At 39.9% G+C, this 18,915-nt stretch overlaps 1 protein-coding gene and 1 long non-coding RNA gene across 4 annotated transcripts in view; one reads left to right on the top strand and one right to left on the bottom strand.

The window, feature by feature from the left end:
* The window catches only part of METTL15 (methyltransferase 15, mitochondrial 12S rRNA N4-cytidine), a 204,033-nt gene that overhangs the window by 143,236 nt on the left and 41,882 nt on the right, over nucleotides 1-18,915 (top strand). The window lies entirely within an intron of this gene.
* LOC141988977 (uncharacterized) lies at nucleotides 443-18,405 on the bottom strand. Its single transcript, XR_012639879.1, has 3 exons — nucleotides 18,362-18,405; nucleotides 1,841-1,944; nucleotides 443-545 (listed from the first exon to the last, which is right to left on the bottom strand). It is a non-coding gene; the product is annotated as an uncharacterized LOC141988977 (long non-coding RNA).

The following is an 18,915-nucleotide window of genomic DNA, read 5'->3' as shown; positions in this document are numbered from 1 at the left end:
ACTGTCTCCAGGGTGATCAACAGTTCCTGGCTGTCGGGGAGAATGGTTTCTCTGCTTGCCTGGTGTGCGCTATCTTCAGTCTCCCCCTCCTCATCGTCTTCCTCGTCCCCAAAATCCTCATCCCTATTGCATGAGACTCCTTTGCAGGAGTCCATGTACAGGTGTGGGGTAGTTGTAGGGGCGCCCCCTAGAATTGCATGCAGCTCATTATAGAAGTGGCATGTCTGGGGCTCTGACCCCGAGCGGGCATTTGCCTCTTGGGTTTTTTGGTAGGCTTGCCTGAGCTCCTTAAGTTTCACACGGCGCACTGCTGCAGGTCCCTGTGATAGCCTCTGTCCTTCATGCCCTTGGAGATTTTTTCAAATGTTTTGGCATTTCGTCTTTTGGAACGGATTTCTGATAGCACGGATTCTTCTCCCCATACAGCGATCAGATCCAGTACCTCCTGTCTGGTCCATGCTGGAGCTATTTTGCGATTCTGGGACTCCATGGTCACCTCTGCTGATGAGATCTCCACGGTCACCTGTGCTGATCAGCGCGCCATGCTGGCCAAACAGGAAATGAAATTCAAAAGTTCGCGGGGCTTTTCCTGTCTACCTGGCCAGTACATCCGAGTTGAGAGTGCGGTCCAGAGCGGTCACAATGGAGCACTGTGGGATAGCTCCCGGAGGCCAATACCATCGAATTGCATCCACACTAACCCAAATTCGACCCGGCGATGTCGATTTCAGAGCTAATCCCCTCGTCAGGGAGGAGTACAGAAATCGATTTCTGGCTTCATTGTGTGGACGGGTGTAGGGTTAAAATCGATCTAACGCTGCTAAATTCGACCTAAACTCATAGTGTAGACCAGGGCTTAAACTCATTGCTGCCCCTCCCTTACCCAGGGCCTGAGCCTGTTACTCATAAACTGCTGCTCAGCCCCTGCCGAAGGGCCTGAACCTTAGACTCATTGCTGCCCTGCTCTGAGCTAGGGCCTGGACTTGGTAATTGTAGAACTGTTGCTCAGCCCTGCCTGAGCCACCGCCCACTGGCACTCACCACCCACGATTGGGCATGAACAACTGCTTTGTGGCATCAACCCAGTCACCCCTGTGAGAGACTCCCGCAGCCGGACTGATGCCACACCAGCAATGGTGAGGACATAACGAGGCAGTGTGGTTCCCCGCCGCTCTGGAGAGGGACAAGCCCGACTAAGCCCCTCTACAAGGGGGGGACTAGGAATGAATCTTTATTAACATAGCCGTTGAGCTGCATCTAAGCACTGCTTCCTGTATTTGTTTATCTTTGCGAAGGGAGATGAGGAGAAGCAGTCCTTCAATAAATAAATAAATAAAATAAATAAATATAGCTGTGTTTATACACACACACACCCTGAGTGCTGAAACAAAAAATAACAAAGGTCTCCATACTAATCACATTGAATATTAGTATGAGCTTCAATTTGTAAAGTTTACGGTGAAAAAAGCTGAGTGCCATTAGGAGGAAAGAGAATATCCGATAATCAGGTGGATAGGATCTTGCTATTTCTGCAGGAAGCAGGGTCAGTCATCAAGACTTGTAGTCTTCTTTATAACACCTAACCTCATGATTCTGTTAGATCCAAATGAAGGAAACAATCCTCCAACTGCTTCCTCCTTAAATTCTGCTGTTTTATATAGGAGAAGCAGATAATCAGTGTCCTCCTCTTTACAATCCTGCTTATATTAGTAAAAGGTTTGGGCCATCAGTGTCCTCTCCTCCTTCCCCCACATGACCCTGCTGTCTGTGAATGCGGGACAGTGAGCCATCAGAGCCACCTGTAAACATCTCTGCTGCAGCAGAACTTGGTACCCCTTACCATCTTGTTTGTATCTTCCCTGTAGTTCGTCAGAAGTCTCCCTCTTCATGCCTTCATAATCTGTTGAACTGTGATTTCATAATCATGAATTATATAACCTAGATCTTTAAAAGAGATAAAGGGAAGATGGGTTGCCATAAAAGTCTGGGCATATACAAATCTAATGTTTTTTTCATTTTGGAACTGTAAAAGCACAGCTAAATGGATTTTCATTTTAATACCGTATTGTGTTTTCATTACCATTTTAATTTAACAAGAAGGTTAGTCTTAGAAATGGTACTTTGCCTCAAGTGATCTTTCCTGACATTAATTTATGAATGAATTGAATATCTTCCACTCATCTTCATGGAGCTACATTTATAACTAATCAGATGTAATTGTTTTCATCCTAATAATTCAGTTAAAAGTTATTGCCCTAGTGTTTTCATAGAGATCCAAATGATCTTTAGTCTCCCTTTTTTATGTGGTGAATACCCCCAGGATGTGCCATGTACATGTGCAGTGCCCATCGGAGTGATATTTGCATCAGCGTTTAATGTGCACACTGTGGGGTAACATTTCAAAGAGACGCATGGGGCTTTAGCTCTGTGACTTCCACTGTTTGTAAGTGAGAGACATGCAATTAACACTCTCCATGGCACATTGAAAATGTAGGGTTATATGTCCTGCTCCTGTTGCTCTAGTCAAAATAATTCCTCGCCACTCTGCAATATGTGGTCCTTGCGGGGGTTGTAGTACACGTTGTTTAAAGTTTTGTAATTGTGCCTGATTTTTACACACCTGCAGAACAGCTGCAGTGTTCTAAATTGAGTAACTGGTGTTACTTCTCAACTCAACTGTCTTATTAATATGAGATCTGGAGGCTAGCAAAATTCTACAATTGACAGAAAATCAGTAATTCGGAAAAAATATGTAGGGCTTTGTCTTCATTGAATTTCCCCCTTATATGTCACTCCAAATAGTCCAATAGTCATACACTCTTATAAAGAGTTTTCTAATCTAAGAAATTTTCTATGGAACAAGGAGACTGGACATCATAACCTTTTGAGGGTATGACTACAGTAATTATTAATCAGATCCATTGTTATAAACTATCCAGAAATGACCAAATACTCTTGAGATTATTGGTGATATAGAAGAATAGAATCATAGGACTGGAAGGGACCTCAAGAGGTCATCTAGTCCAGTCCCCTGCACTCATGGCAGGACTAATCAATGGTGACGTTGCATCACAGAATCATGGAAGTGTAGGACTGGAAGGGACCTTGTCAGGTCTTCTAGTCAAGTCTGCTGCACTCATGGCAGGACTAAGTATTATCTAGACCATCCCTGGCAAGTGTTTGTCTAACCTGCTTTTAAAAATCACCAATGATGGAGATTCCACAGTCTCCCTAGGCAATTTATTCGAGTGTTTAACCACCATGACAGGAAGTTTTTTCCTAATGTCCAACCTAAAGTGCCCTTGCTGCAATTCAAGCCCAATACTTCTTGTCCTATCCTCAGAGGTTACGGGGAATAATTTCTCTTCCTCCTCCTCGTAAAACCTTTTATGTACTTGAAAACTCTTATAATGTCTACCCTCAGTCTTCTGTTCTCCAGACTAAATAAACCCAATTTTTTTCAATCTTCCCTCATAGGTCATGTTTTCTAGACCATTAATCATTTTTGTCGCTCTTCTCTGGACGTTCTCCAATTTGTCCACATCTTTCCTGAAATGTGGAGCCCAGAACTGGACACAATAATCACTTGAGGCATAATCAGTGCAGAGCAGAGTGGAAGAATTACTTCTCATGCCTTGCTTGCAACACTCCTGCTAATACATGCCAGAATGATGGTTTTTTGCACTTTTGACTCATATTTAGCTTGTGATCCACTGTGACCCCCAGATTCCTTTCTGCAGTATTCCTTCCGAGGCAGTCATTTCCCATTTTGTATATGTATATTACTGATTGTTCCTTCCTAAATGGAGTAGTTTGCATTTGTCCTTATTGAATTTCATCCTGTTTACTTCAGACCTTTTCTCTAGTTTGTCCAGATCATTTTGAATTTTAATCCTATCCTCCAAAATACTTGCAACCCCTTCCAGCTTAGTATTGTCCTCAAACTTTGTAAGTGTACTCTATATGCCATTATGTAAATCATTAATGAAGATATTGAACAGAACTGTATCCAGAACTCATCCCTGCGGGACCGCACTTAGTATGCCTTTCCAGCCTGACTGAATCACTGATGATTATTCTTTCAGAATGGTTTTCCAACCAGTTATGCACCCACCTTATGGTATCTCCATCTAGGTTGTATTTCCCTAGTTTGTTTATGAGAAGGTCATGCTAAACAGTATCAAAAGCCTTACTAAAGTCAAGATATACCACATCTACCACTTCATCCTTATCCACAAGGTTTGTTACTCTGTCAAAGAAAGCTGTTAGGTTGGTTTGACATGATTTGTTCTTGACAAATCCATGCTAACTGTTACTTATCACCTTATTATCTTATATGTATTTGTAGATTGATCGCTTAATTATTTGCTCCATTATCTTTCCAGGTACTGAAGTTAAGCCGATGGTCTGTAATTCCCCAGGTTGTCCTTATTTCCTTTTTTATCGATAGGCACAATATTTGCCCTTTTCCAATCATCTGAAATCTCTCCCATCTTCTATGACTTTTTGAAGATAATTGCTAATAATTCAGATACCTCCTCAGTCAGCTTCTTGAGTATTCTAGGATGTATCTCATCAGGCCCTGGTGACTTGAAGACATCTAACTTGTCTAAGTAATTTTTAACTTGTTCTCTCCCCATTTTAGCCTCTAATCTGACATCATTTTCACTGGCATTCAACGTGTTAGATGTCCAATCGCTACTAAACTTTTTGGCAAAAACTGAAACAAAAAGGTCATTTAACAGTTCTGCCATTTCCACATTTTCTGTTATTGTTTTTGCCCCCCTCATTGAGTAACAGGCCTACCCTGTCCTTGGTCTTCCTCTTGCTTCTCATGTTTTCTTGTTATCTTTTATGTCTCTAGCTAGTTTTATCTCGTTTTGTGCCTTGGCCTTTCTAATTTTGTCCCTACATACTTGTGTTATTAGTTTATGTTCATCCTTTGTAATTTGACCTAGTTTCCACTTTTTGTAGGACTCTTTTTTGAGTTTCAGATGATTGAAGATCTCCTGTTTAGCCAGGGTCATCTCTTGCCTTACTTCATGTCTTTCTTATGCAATGGATTAATTTGCTCTTGTGCCCTTAAGAATGTCTCTTCGAAAAACTGCCAACACTCTTGAACTGGTTTTCCCCTTAGACTTGTTTCCCATAGCATCTTACCTACCAACTCTCTGAATTTCCTAAAGCCTACCTTCTTGAAATCCATTATCTTTATTGTGCTCTTTTTCCATACTACTATTCCTTTGAAGCTAATATCTTGAAGAGAACAGTCAGTAAAGCTATCTTATTATTTTAACTGGCCAAAGCATTACTCATTTGTAAGGTGGAATTCTTAAAAGAATTCCATCATTTATCTAAGATGGAAAACATGGGAGATGATAGAGAGCCTTGTGCAGCCCATGAAGTGGATGGTGCTGGCTGCTGGCGGTAGCATGGCCTGCAATCAGAGATGCATTGATACAGCACAACCCCTGGGCAGCCTACATCTGTAGCACTCAGCTGTAACCTCCCCCACAACTATAACTACTGTTTCTCAATGGAAACTTTTGGGTTGAAAAATCACCACTTGTTCTCTGTTGAGATGAATTTCCCAGGCCGTTGTACTGCAGGAGGCCCGGGAGGTGCAGAGAGGTATAACTAATCGGCCAGCTTACATGAATGTACTTGGTGGTGAGAAAAAGTTTATCTCCTTGCATTTTTGAACTGTAGTATTTTTAAAAGTGCTAGACATTTTGCACTGCATAATATTTTTTTTTAAAAAGCAGTGTTTTTATATTATGCAATATAACTACGTCAAGAAAAAATGGCATTTTTTATTAAAAGAACTAATATCTGTTTTATATTTGTAAAAGAAACCAAAAAATATTTATTGTTCAGAACTACTTGGTGCCTTGAAAGAACAATTACTGTTTATAAAAATATTTAACAGTTAGCACCACTCACTGGAAGGAAAAACAACTTCTTATAAATTATATGTGGTGCTTAGAGCTGTTCTGCAACTGGAAACGCATGCTTATAAAGTATAAGGGCACAATTCACTATATAAAAGGTTCTTCAGGTGGTTTCTGCTTTCTGTGTCTCTTCCATACAGAAATCAAGGAATGAAAATAGTTTAGGCACGCATTTAGTTAAGTTTAAAATAAAAATGTAGACGTACACAAGGAAAGCAATTTTTCTCCATACCACAAGTACTTCTGATCAGTTACATATGGGAGCTCTGTTTGGCAGCTTTTTCATTTTACTACTTGCAGATTTGACCACATTTAAGATTAACTGTGCCGACACTGTCTTTTTGAGAAAGAACTCTTGTTAAAATAATAAATAAAATACTTTAATTGGAGATTACATATACTGTGTTTGGGAATGTAAATACTTCTTAAGCTTTATAATGAAAGATTAATTGTCTTAAATTCTCTAAGGGGTCATATAAGTATATGAGAAGAAGCACAGAACACCTCTTTGTTCAAATAGTTTGCCTCCTGAATATGCACTTTATTAGAACTCAGGGAGTGCAAAGACATACTTTTGGGGGAGTATTAGCCTTATTTAAGACTACGTATAGATTTATCTTGTCTGCATAAAAAACGTTGTTGGAACAAGATCTCAAAAGCAGGCCATAAAGTTATGGATGGAAGTTTTTGTGTGTACAGTCTTTGACAGGCTCGATCTCACAATCTGACCTGTGCATTGGCAGATCCTCATTTTTCAAGTGAAATACTGCTATCTAAATGACTCTGGTATCTTTGTCCTATAGAGGCTCAGGCTTGGATACCCAATGTGAAAAAGCAATATTATGAAACAAGTTTGACTTTTTTGCTCATCACTGATGCATAAATGTCTAAACAAAATAATGTTGAACCTGTCAAATTCTTCTACAAGGAAGAGTGTCTTCACTAAGTTTTGGAGAAGTCTTTTTAATAAAAAAGTTGTACATGACTGAAAATTTCCGCCTAAGCATGCTTAGAATGTGTTAAAATTTTAGTGGAGCTTAAATAACAAATGTGGGATGGAAACAATGCACATTCTTCCAGAAAACCTAAAGACACAGTCACTTGTGTTTCCAGGCACCTGCTGGGACAAATTGTATTTCTGGGACAAAATGTACCTCTGGGACAATTTAGATGAGGAAGACTTGTGACTGGCTTACTGAACCACACATAAAACTCTCCTCAAACTGCCTTAACATCAGGGGCTAACTTTAAGAGGAAAATGTTTCAATTCCCTTCTTTTTTGTTCCTAAAAAAACAACCTATTAATGCAATTATGTATAAAGGCATGTTAAAAAGTATACATTTAAATTCACAGACGCCAGGAAACGAAAAAGTACTCATAGTAATGACCACTCACAATGTCAATTTTAATTACCATTTGGGTGATTGACTGTTACTTTAAGAAACTTAAATGTCTCATGTCTTTGTTTAGATTCATAACCTTCATATAGAATTACTTTAAAAAATAAAAAAATGTTAAAAGAATGTAAAGATGGTAAAGTCAAGCACTGAAAAGTTAGGACATATCAGAATTTAAGATTCATTCCTATGCACTAAATGTGAAAGGAATCCTGAGGAAAAAATAGTATGTGATCCTGTAATTAATGCATACGTGCAAAGAGAGCCAAATTAAGGTTGTACAGGCAACCTTAAGTCTAGCATTTCTTAATTTTTGGGTGCTTGACTGTGCAATCATAATGGGTTTTTTTTAAGATAGTGTTTATTAATGTAAATTTCTAGGTTTTAAAAAGGAAAACTGAAAAATCAAAAATTTCATCACATGGAACCATAATGACTTTCACATAGGTTATCATGAGTGTTGAGATCTTTAGATCTACAGCACAGACCTCTACCATTTGAAATTTTGAGTAATTGGTAAGCAGTAGTAGGAAGTTATCCTCTATGTGGACCAGCCACTAGAGGCAGATGACACACAAAAATTGGCGACGGCTTTCACAGGTCTTTGCTGATAGCAGTGGGATATTGATACTGAGGAAACTTGGATTCTGTTCCATGTTCTGGAGGGATGTGGGCTATAGTGTTTACAGTCCCTTGTACTAATGTCCACTCAGCCTGTCCATATCTTCTCCCAGTCCTGCCCCCCATCACCCTCCCTACTTCCATTGAAGTCAATCTGCTTCCTCCTTTATCCTTCATCTTGTCTGGGCACTAGCAAGAGGAACATTCAGCACAAGAAGGACAGTCTCCCTGATCTCAATTCTGGTGGAACAGTGGATTTTAGCAGTCATGATGAGCAGTAGCTGGGAAAGTGCTGCTCAGCTCTGGCCTGGACCATGCTCAGTGAAGACTGACTCTTCAGTTCATTTTGCTGCAGTCCTCTCACTAGCCTCTACTGAGCATTTGCAGAATATGTAAACTGCAGTTTCTAGAGGCTTATAATTTGGCCAAATAAAGGGTAGATTTTCTCAGGGACAGCAAAAGAATGCACGTTTCTAATCCAAGCAGCAATCCCTATGCCACATTTCAAGTCCTTGCTACAAAACTGGCAGGCACTGAATCTGTACAATGAAATGGTTATAAAAAGTTTTAACTTTGACAAAACAATTTACTTTTCCCTAACCTCATTCTCAGAAATGGCTGAACATTATTTGCTGATGCTTTCCAAAACAATTCAACCTGAGGCAGTCACCTGGAATGGAAAATTTCAGCCCGATTGGTTAAAGTTGGCAAAATAAGGCACTCAAAATAGAGTTGTATAATGGAAAGTGTTAGGCAACCTTAACAGTAGGTGTTATTAGTACCACCACCTATAACGTACATTTTGTTTTGTTTAAATTTACGTGTTCGTAATATGTTATTAAATTACGCTCCCTACGTATCACTCCAGGAAAATCTCATTCTCTAGTTAAAATGTTCTTTAGAGAAGGCATTAAGGACATGCTGTAATATGTAATTTAGCAAATCTTTAGGAATGACTTTTACATGACTATCTTCTGGGTTATGAAAGTATAAATGTTTTAAAAATGCCACTCACTGGAAATTACTCAGTTTTTGGCAGTTCCTGTGAAGAACGAAAGTGAAATAGTATATGCCTAATTTTTTTTATCTAAAACCCCAGCAATAGGACACTGTGAGCCAGAAAATACTATTTTTGTATCATCTATCACCTTTGTTAACATTTTATTGGACATAAATCATATAGTGTCAGGTTGCATAGTGACAATGTGGTTTTCCATGCATTCTATTTTTATAACTTTATTTAAAATTGACATGTAACATGCTGTACCTGAAACCCCAAGTGAGCCAGTTATTGGAGTGTAACAAAGTTTTGACGTCAGAACTGCTATTTATTCCACTGGCAACCATTAGTGCCTTTACCCTTTGGCACTCGTGTTTTCAGAAACATAGTTAAATTTTTATGACTGGTTTGGCCAGTTAGGGTTCTTTCTCAATATAGAAATAAGGAAGGGGGCTTTTCTATATCACATTAAACATGTGGCTTCTCAAAAACAGCAGTATATAAAACTGAACTATTACAGTGAAAGTTCCCCTCACTCTCACCAACCCTACTTCACATTAGTAATTGTATATGTGTATTTCAGAATAAGGGGTTATGACATGCCGACTTGCCAGGTGTTTGAAATCTTCATAAGGATTAAATGTAATTACTGCTGAGTCATACTAGCAGGTGAATTCTGTTAGCACCAATGAGGATATAATAGAGTTTTGAAGCTTCTTGGGGGTAAACAGAACTAGGATCTGGACACAGAGGTCCTACAGAAAAAGCCCTGGGAACAGCCAAACGTATGGAAAGAGTTTGGGTTGAAGGTTGAATTGTTTGTGGGTTAAGTTTCCGTTAAATCTAAACTCCAGGAAGCAGGTAATTTTGCTTCAGACAATGTACATAAACTCCATTCAAAGGAAGGTGGGAACTACTGCTGCTTACTAGAGTGTTAGAGGAATTGATATTGTTCCTATGTGTTTGTTTACCATCATCCGTCTGTGTTTTGAAAAAGAGAAAAAAATGCCACTGTGTACAAATGTAACATAATCTGCAACAGACACATTTTTCTCCTGCTTACTTTTCAGTGAGCTTTTCTATGGGGTATTAAAATATGCATTGTGCATCCATGCATAAAGCTGTAGTCTACAGAATCAGTGCAATGCTAGCTTAAACATGTTTCCTAAATTACTATTAAAGGATTAACAATTTCAATCTTTCTAAAGTGTAGCAGTGTACTTTATAATTAATAACATGAAGAACCATGGCCAAAATTTTCAAACTTGGGTGCCAAGTTAGGCACTTAAGTCCATTTTTAGACACTTAAATAGAAGTGGCTTGATTTTCAACGGTGCTGAGCATCTGCAGTTTCCATTCCCAGTGTTGCCTGGGAAATTTTGCCTCAGCCTCCTGACTTCCTGCTTTGGCTGCTGGGCTGCTTGCTCGGTAGCCATAGTTGCTTCCCAGGTACCTCTGTGTATTCGGTGTGGGACAGAACCCTAAAGCAGGTGTGGCACCACAGATCCCTCCTACCCCAACTACAGTGCAATCTCTCTCTTATATGCAAATGTCAGAGTTTGATGTCAGGTTACATAACCAGATGGCCTCTGTATCAAGGGAGACTAGGCATTATAGACCACACTTCAGAAGTTAGGTTGGGCGCTCTTCTACCACTTGAGATATTGTCTGCAATGCCACCCCACAGTCATAGTGGCAGGAAACCAGGTTACGGCAACGCTGGTTGCGCCAGAGAGTAGCCTGTTGAATGTGGTCCAGGATCTATGATCAAATGGACAAGGAGACAGGTGTAATAATGGACTTCTGAATTCACTGAGTGTTAGACCCTTTTTCTCACCAATGCTTCTGCTCTGTAAGGACATAATTTTTGGCTTCCTGGTAGCACTGGTTGTTCATACATGGTAAAGGGCCAGTAGCACTCTTGTCAAAGAGTGTGTGAGCTGTCGTAGCAAAGAAGTATTGAGAGATCAGGCATGGTGTTAATGTCATGAATCCATAGGATCAGTGCTATGCCCCCAGTTTTAGATCAGTCTCTTGGAGGAACCCCTTCAATGTGCCAGACCCTAAGGGGTCTCACTCTTCTTTCAGGGTAGGCCTTTTGGCCTCACGAGCTCCTGAAACTGAACCTCTGGGCCTTCGTCACTCCTGCTTCACGCAGCTCTGTTAACCGAGTCCAACTGAGAGAGACTCCTGGTAGAGATGTGTAAACTCTCCATGGTTTAACACACCTCACCAGGTATTTACAGTGACAGTCAAACAATGTTTTCAAAACACAAGGGTTTCTTAGTCAAGTGGAACACAGAATTAAGTTAGCACAGAGAAATGAAGGTTAACACATAGTGCATTTTGGTAAGCTTAGTGCCTCAGTCAAGCTGTAGTGAACTCCATTTTCAGGCTCTGTCTCTGTATGATCTCCTTAGTCAGTTCCCAGCAGCTCAAGCTTCTTCCTAGAGCTCAAACTTATCCTCACACCTCTCAGGCTTTTGCTCTTGAACTGGGGTCTTTGCTCAGCTTCCCTACTTAAAGGTGAGGAAATCCTTGGGTCATTGGAGCTTGTGTTCTCTCTGGCTCCCTTTTTGATGTGGGTCAGTTTCAAGCAGTTCCTTAATGACTTTTCATTCCACCAAGACAGGGAGGTGAGACACACACCTATGTCTCCTACTCTATCCTATGAGCCAAACTTAATTCTGTTTCCCCCACTGGGTAGCCATGCAATATATAGGGAAAAATAGGCACGCACAGACCTCCTAAAAATACTACAGAAAATTATAACTTCATCACAGTTATATGTTGAACCACAGGAGTGAGATTTCTCCTCTGAATATGAGCAGACCTTCAGGTTGTTGCAGTGTATTACTCCCTGTCTGAGAGTTGGGCATCAGTCAACTAGAGATGTAATAGGTAGGTTTTATCTGTTGCAGCTCTCCACACAGACCTAACAGTAATGACATCTTATCAAAGACCTGGTGGAGCTATGGCACTAGCACATAGAGATTGGAGGTTGATGTATAAAGCTAATAAAAGAAGTGGCTAACTTCAGCTCCATGTTGACAAGCTGAGTGTGGCAGCTGTGCCACCAGACTGCAGTGCAGTATTCAGCTAGCGCAAACACCACAGCTAATACAGATGTATGAATGAGCAAAGGGTCTTTTCCCCAGGAGGTTCTTGATAGTTTTTGTATCAAGGCAGTTTGGGGAGTGATCTTCATTTTCAGGTGTTCCAGTTAAGGCCAGTATGTCAGGAGATGGTCAAGTTTTACTCCCAAGTATATGACAACTGGGTGGAACAGAGAAGCTGTTGTTGGGCACAAATTGAGATGGGTTGATTGGCAAGATGATCGTTTAGATGGAAGGTAGTTGCCATTGTCTTGATTTCATTGAGAATTAATCCCATTGCTAGAAGTAAGTGGACAAAGTATCCATGTCTTGATTGAGATTCCCTTAAATCCTGTGGAAGTCATTTCCAGTGTCAGCAATATTGATGTCATCAGCATACACATAATTCTCAGTCTGCATATCAGGAAGGTCATATGTGAATATTTGGAACAAAACAGGGAGCCATAACTGAACCTTGTGGAAGGCCATTGTGGAGACTTTTAAGGCTACTGAAATTCTCTCCAACTTGCAGGATGAAGTTTTGGTTGCTAATCATTTCTTGGATGAATTGCACCATTGGCCTACAAGGAATGATTTATAGCAGCTTGGCAGTTAGCCTGACGTGCCACACACTGTTGTTTGTAGGATGTCATCACATCAATAAAGACTGCATCAATTTTCTTTCCTGACTAAAAGGCATCTCCTATGTCTTGAGTCAATGAAGTACCTGATCTTGGGTGCAGCCTGTAGGTAAAGCAGCTAAGGTTCGACTATCCCATTAATCTCCATCAGGATTAGTCTTTCCATCAATTTGTAGGAACACACAGCAGAGAAATCAATTGGGAGCTCTTTGGGTCTGTCAGTGGTGTCCCTGGCTTGGGAACAGATATGATCTTTGCTCTGCACCAGGCTCTTCTAGCCATCTAATTTAACTACACTTTATGAAAACATTCTATGGTATGAGTGTAATTACCATCAGTTGATGCATCACAGTTGATCCTAGTTCTTCATCTGTACAGAATAGAAAAGTTTCAGTGATTCCATATAATTGCAGATATATTCTATTGTTGACTAATATGAATGTGCTTAATTTGGTTCCTAATTATTCTTGTTTGATACAAAACAAGTGCAGACCATCAGTAATTGGGTTGTAACATTGTCAAATAGGAAATGAAGAAAAGAATAAGAGCAGAACGGTTAAGAGGGCAAAGATTTTTCTGCTCCAAGTTAGGAGGGAAAGCCATCAAAGTAGTTTCCTGTAGTAACTACCCATTCAGGGTTGTGGGAGCACTGAAGGAATAATATGGAGAGAACATGGGAATAACAGCTTTGAGGTCTTGGAGTAGGTATACAAGTGAGAACAGGGATGCAGAAACGTTAATACAATTCAAGACTTTAGAAGTCAGAAGAGGACCAAGAGAACAGAGGAGTAATGGAGAGATAGATCTCACAGTATTCTTGCCAGCAAGTTAAAAAAGTAAGGATTGGATGAATGGACTATAAGGTGGATAGAAAGCTGGCTAGTTTGTCAGGCTTAACAGGTAGTGATCAACGGCTTGATGTTTAGTTGGCAGCTGGTATCAAGTGCAGTACCCCAGGGGTCGGGTGTGGGCCCAGTTTTGTTCAACATCTTTATTAATGATCTGGATGATGGGAAGGATTGCACCCTCAGCAGGTTCACAGATGTCACTAAACTGGGTGGTGGGTAGGGATAGGATCCAGAGTGACCTAGACAAATTGGAAGATTGAGCCAAAAGAAATCTGATGAGGTTCAGCAAGGACAAGTGCAGAGTCCTGCACTTAGGATGGAAGAATCCCATGCACTGCTATAGGCTGGGGACTGACTGGCTAAGCAGCAGTTCTGCAGAAAAAGGACCTGAGGATTACAGTGGACGAGAAGCTGGATATGGGTCAGCAGTGTGCCCTTCTTGCCAAAAAGGCTAATGGCATATTGGGCTGCATTAGTAGGAGCATTGCCAGCAGATCGAGGGAAGTGATTATTCCCCTCTATTCAGCACTGGTGAGGCCGGTTTTGGGCCCCCCGCTACAGAAAAGGATGTGGACAAATTGGAGAGAGTCCAGTGGAGGGCAACGAAAATGATCCGGGGGCTGGGGCACATGACTTACGAGGAGAGGCTGAGGAAACTGGGCTTGTTTAGTCTGCAGAAGAGAAGAGTGAGGGGGGATTTGATAGCAGCCTTCAACTACCTGAAGGGGGGTTCCAAAGAGGATGGAGCTCGGCTGTTCTCAGTGGTGGCAGATGACAGAACAAGGAGCAATGGTGTTAAGATGCAGTGGAGGAGGTCTAGGTTGGATATTAGGAAACACAATTTCACTCGGAGGGTGGTGAAGCACTGGAATGGGTTACTTAGGGAGGTGGTGGAATCTCCATCCTTAGAGGTTTTTTAAGGCCCAGCTTTACAAAGCCCCAGCTGAGGTGATTTAGTTGGTGTTGGTCCTGCTTTGAGCAAGGGGTTGGACTAGATGACCTCCTGAGGTCTCTTCCAACCCTAATTTTCTATGATTCTAGGTCTTGAGCTGCATTTGATGTTTGATAAGAAAGGTAGAGAGTCCTAGGAGCATCAACAGCCCAGGTAAGTATCAGAAACATAATTTAGGAGTTAAGAGTTCTATGAGCTGCACCTGAGGTGGTTAGATGTAGCCTAGATCAAGAGTGATTGAGGTACATCAGATGCAGAATGCTTGGTGAACAGCATAAAGGATGAAAGGGATAGGAAAACTTTAAGAGGACTAACAGAGTCAGAATTACTAAAGATAGTGGGAATGTGTAAATATGAAGCAGAAGGCCAGGAGATCAGTTAGCAGAATCTGAATATTGATACATCAGTATAACATCAAAATAGGTAAAAGTTGTGGGGAATTCAGGGAGGCTAAGATTAAGATGTTGAGAGAGAGAATTTTTTTTAAAATATGCTTTTAAAGGAAGAAGAGCTTTTTAAAAAAAAACAGAGAACTTCTCAGAGTGACTGTGACTTTCAGTATCACTTCATCTTTAGCTCTTCTACAAATTTAAAATATTTGCCAACTTCTACAGTTGCCATGGAAAGTAGAGTAGCTTCATACCCCTTTATCTCCTTCATCATTAAATCAGTCAGCGGAAACACTTCTAAACATATGTTATTCCCTTTATACTGTGCCATGCTGCAAAGGAGCCCAGTAAATGGAGAACTCCTGGAAGTGAGCTGCATTATTTTCCTCAGAGTACAATACATGATTCATTTATTTTCTAACCCTATGTATATCTATAAAATAACATTCTTAATTTGGGACTGTAGCCAAGAATTCCCTATTATCTGAACCAGGGTACTTTCTTTGATTCTATGAATCTTTATTTACCTAAATGTATCTACTCTTCCCTATGACATTTTGCTAACTAATAGATATAATTGCACCATTTTTTGTGTGAGAGCACATGTGGGAGTGAAAAAATGAAGAAGTCCAGGCATGAAGATAATGATTCAGGGTTCTAGCTCTTCTAAGAATGTTATGAAATCCAACTCTTGGTTCTCAGGCAGTAGTCTCAGCCTAAGTGTTTATGTAGCACTTTGAACACGTAAGTACAATATAAATGCTAAGTATTATAATTTATTGGAATGAAGAATACAGGCCTAAAATGCACAAAGAGCTCCTCTGTTCTTGGTTTTATGAGTATCCAAAATTGAGCCTAAAAACAGACTGAAAAATGTCCATTGCCTAAGTAAGCTGACATGAATATCTTCATGCTTTATATTTGAGTACTGTCACAAAAATAACAAATTGCAGTAGCTGATGCTGGTAGAGGGGAGTGGCCTGGGACATCTTAGACGTTGAGAGACTAAACAAGTCAGTGAAGAAGATGCAGTTCAGGATGGAAACTGTAGCTTCCACTATAACTACATTTTTTACAGGAGAGTTACTTATGTTGGAGGGTTAAGCAGAAACTTATCTGCCTATTTCCATCAGCCTCTGTCATCAAGTCCATCTATAGAAATCACCGTCACCAATATAAAACATTTTTGTCTGTCTTCTGTCCTAAGGGCATTCACAAAAGTATTGGTAGTGATAATAACAAGACTGAGAAGACTGGAAAGTCATTTTATACTCCTTGGCATATAAATCAGAATATTGTCCCAAGGGACTTTGTAGGGGATGTGATTTAGAGGACACTCCCTATTTTCTGGCACAGGATAAATGATAAATCTCAGATAAATCTAAAGAAGAGCTCCTTCATCCCCTCTCAAAGGAGTGTCCACCTAGGAAGCAAGACAGCCAAACAGTACCAGTGTCTTCCTAATGCAGAAAAGGTTTGACAAAATCCAGACACTGATCTCCAAGTGACACAAACCAAGTGTCATCCATTCCCCTTTATCTGCAGCCTGCAGGTTGTTTGGATTCATACAAAAAGTTACTTTCTGTGCAAGAGTGTGAATGAGTCAATTTCAGTTCTGGAACCATTCCCAAAAAGAGTTGCAAAGCAAAGATACTTTGCAGAATGGTTCAGTCCCTTGGTAGGTGGAAAGAGGAAGCCACATGAAAAGTTCCTTTTTCACAATCTAGATACCCGAATCCTATAAACATTTCAGGATGGCAAGCACACCCCAGGAATACACAAGGGTCAAGGGATATACAAGCTTAAGATCAAAGAGTCTTCAAAGCATCAACTTCCGAGATATGAGATCAGTTTGGCTGGCCTTCAGGATCACCTGAGGAAGGAGCACATCCTGATTCATTCAGATAACAAAATGACTATCGTATCTATCAGAAAGAGAGTATAAGTTGATGTAGCCTAAATGCTGAAATAATACAGATTCTTTTCTCTCCCACTGACTTCTTCAGTATGCTTTGAATCAGGTCCTTACTTTCCATCAGGTTGAGCCACAAAGAAGAGGCATTGAACGGACAAAGGCTGATAACTAATCTCTCAGCAGATAAACATATCTGAGAGGTACCTGAACCACTGATTCCAGCAGAAATCCAGGAAAATGGCTGAATCTCTTTCTGTACACATTTCCTCCCTCTCTTCTTGTTAAGAAGAATGCTTCAAAAGATCAGAAAGGAGAAAGTTACTGTAATTCTCAAATTGTCCATACATAGTGGATATGTCTCAGAAGTCCAAACCATCTTCATAGAAGACAGGATCTTTATATATAATTGTATTTATCTAGTAATAGGAATTCTATGTTAGGAAGTAATTATCAGGCTTGTGGACAGAAGGGGTGTGACCAAACCTTGAAGTATCATGGATAAGTCTGAACTGCTTCCAATGTTCTCAGGAAAAGAGGCACAGACCAAACACCTCAGACTGCAGAAGGGTCAGTCTTAGAGAGGAAATTTTCAGATAATAAAGTTTCCATATTTCTTTTAGATACAAAATAGTAAATATTGGGGTTAAATTTCTAGATCAAATGTTACTAAACACAATGGGCCAAATTCTGCTCTATTTACACAGCGTGAACCTCACTGAAGTCAATGGGGGTGCACAGAGTATCAGTGGGACAGAATTCACTGTGATAATTCCATTAATATCAAGAGTTACATCAGCCATAAATTTGTGTGATTAGAAATTGTATTTGAGGCTTTGTATTTCAGTTATGCAAGCACTACACCTTTTTAGTGTGTCTTTTTTATAGAAACCTTTCAAAGGGAGTTCTATAGAATATCTTAGTACAGTATACATGGTAATTGCATTTCAGGGAAGAGTACGTTTTAGATAAAACATACTTTACACAACTGAAATAAAATGCTACGGTATTTCTACAGTATTTCCCAAAGGTGAATTGAAAACATTACCAGACCACATTGCGATAACATTAGTGGAGCCACCTACTCTCTTTCTCGAGGTGGTTTCTGTAATAGAATACCCCTGGTTCTTCCCTAGCAAAGAGCAATTTATTCAAAACAAAGTGGTGAGGTTTTTTTCCTGTGAAGTGTCATTCTTTGGATTTATGTTGGTGCTGATGATCCTGCTTTCAAACACCAACATAGGCACTTTTTTTAGGGCTATACAGTAACAAAACTGAACTTTGAAGTCTGGACATTACTCTTATCAGTTGTTTATTATGGAGTTATACTGTAATAAGGAGGTTGTGGCAAGTGCACAACAATGAAAGGCATAACCTTATGAATGCTTATGAAGCGAAAAGCAGTAATTTTGAAAACATGCATAAATGCAAAATTCTAAAAATAAATTTTTTCTCTAAATACATTTTCTTTTTTTCCCACAGCTAACAGTACGTGCTTATTTTAGTAAGTGTGCTCCCTTAGGCTCATGTCAGCAAGAACTTTAGGTGGCTTACCTTAACCCAGAGAATGCTGCTTCTATGAAAAGTGGGCCTACGTGATGGAAATATTTAAATAATTTGGGTTTGGTGTGGTTTTTTTAATCTTGTGATTCAGCTTTCTCCGTGTCAAAGATTAACATAGGGTGATTTGTCTCAGAAACAATTACTTTACTACAAGGGTAAAGCTGCGGCTGCCCTTTGGTTTTAATTTGAAGAATGCCCACTATAGTTCTGAAAAACTCCTAGTCTCAAAGTAATAATGCCTTACAGTGATATTGCACCATTCATTCTAAAGTATTCAAAGTCCTTTACCACTTTATAAGCTATATATTTTCTAGGTGTTCACATAAAAGCAGACAGCAAGAGTACAGGACAAAAATGAATACATCTAATCAAACTTCAGGGGGAATTTAGAGAAGTGTAACAGCCATTTCTCTTGTAAAAACTGTCATGAGATATTTAAAGATCAAAATTGATCAGGACTTCAGTTTTATGTAAATTGAAAAGATGGCACCTGTAGGAGCACTGTACCCCATAATGCCATGCTGGGGTGTCACTAAATCCCAGAG

This window comes from Natator depressus, chromosome 6, assembly GCF_965152275.1.
Source record: "Natator depressus isolate rNatDep1 chromosome 6, rNatDep2.hap1, whole genome shotgun sequence".
Taxonomy (NCBI): domain Eukaryota; kingdom Metazoa; phylum Chordata; order Testudines; family Cheloniidae; genus Natator; species Natator depressus.
This window is presented reverse-complemented; position numbering and strand designations above follow the sequence as displayed.